Below are 1,470 nucleotides of genomic sequence, written 5' to 3'. Positions count from 1 at the left end.
GACACATTTGGGTTGAAATCCCAGCTCAATCATTTCTTAGGTTTATGACCTTGGACAATGACTCTTGTTGACCTCTCTGAGTCTTATTTTCTTCATTTTACACATGAGACTAATAATTCCCACTTTATAGGGTTGTTCTAACGATCAGTGGCATATCAAGTGTTCAGTTCAGCACCTGGTACCTAGTTGGTTCTTTAAAACATGGTAAATGTGCTCTTCCTTGCCTCTGTCTGTAGAGATGGTAGCCATCTCCTACTTGGCATCATAGCCACCCTCAGAACCCTTGTAAAGCCCAAGATTGTTAAAAAGAGGACCAATTAGTTCACCCTGTGCCATTCAGACCACTATGTCAAAAGTAAGTGTAACTGGAGGAAACCCAGAGGCATTGACAATAGGGTGCACAGAAGATTCAAGGGCCAGATCTTGATGCCCAGCATTAGTTATGGGAACAATAAGAAAGCAAAGTACATGCTGCCCAGTGGCCTCCAGAAGTTCCTAGTCCACAAGAGTGAAGTGTTGATGATGTGTAACAAATCTTACTGTGCAGAGATTGCTTACAATGTCTCCTCCAAATACCACAAACCATTGTGGAAAGAGCAGCCCAGCTGGCTATCAGAGTCACCAATCCCAATGCCATGCTGCACAGCAAAGAAAATGAATAGATAACTTGTGTGCACATTGTATTTGTGTTAATAAAACCATTAAACTATTTTTTACAAAGGTAGCTTCTACCATGTGAAAGACACTGATTTTGTTTCAAGCAAGTAATGTGTGTGCACGCGCACATAATGTATGTATTTGCTCACTGCCTCTGTTCCCCTTCTCTTTTAAAAGGGGTGGTTCTTCATGCAAAGTAACTAAAACTGAGAACAAGGGTGGCTACCATTGCTTCTTAATAATGTATCTTAACATCTGAGTAATATACCTCCTTTACTTACTGCTGTTTTCTTCTGCTGCTTATAGGGGCATGTCAATAGAGAGACTTCCAATTCTATTCAACAAGTATGTTTTTGACTTTAAGTTTTTTATTGAGGTATAATTGATATAGATATAGATATTAATTTCAGGTATATAACATAATGATTCCATATTTGTATATATTGCAAAATGGTAACCACAATAAGTCTAGTTGACATCTGTCACCAAACACTGTTACAACATTTTTTCTCCAGTCAGTAAGTTTTTTTGAGCATGTCGTATGCACCTCTCTGTCTTCTTTTATAAGTTCTCTCCTCTTGCCATGATTTATAGAGGGGAACAGGTATTTCATTAACATGGATTAATTACAGAATTTCCTAAGTTTTTAGTTAATAATTGTTTCAATCCATCCTGATAACTGGGGTACCAATATCTCTCAGGATTTTTTCCTCAGAAAAGCAGCAGTTTTAATTTGAAAGCAATTTTATGTGTGAGTGAAGGAGGAGAAAAGAACCCCCCAAAAGTTGGAGGGCAAAAATAATATAGTTGAAG

The 1,470-nt window shown here is 37.9% G+C and overlaps 1 pseudogene; it reads left to right on the top strand.

The window, feature by feature from the left end:
- Positions 1–201: 201 nt before the first annotated feature.
- Positions 202–662, top strand: LOC144241661 (large ribosomal subunit protein eL32 pseudogene; annotated as a pseudogene).
- Positions 663–1,470: the final 808 nt, after the last annotated feature.

Source organism: Crocuta crocuta, unplaced genomic scaffold (genome assembly GCF_008692635.1).
Source record: "Crocuta crocuta isolate KB4526 unplaced genomic scaffold, BGI_CrCroc_1.0 scaffold1577, whole genome shotgun sequence".
NCBI classification, from domain to species: Eukaryota; Metazoa; Chordata; class Mammalia; order Carnivora; family Hyaenidae; genus Crocuta; species Crocuta crocuta.
The sequence above is the reverse complement of the archived record's forward strand: the minus strand, read 5'-3'. Positions and strand labels throughout refer to the sequence as shown.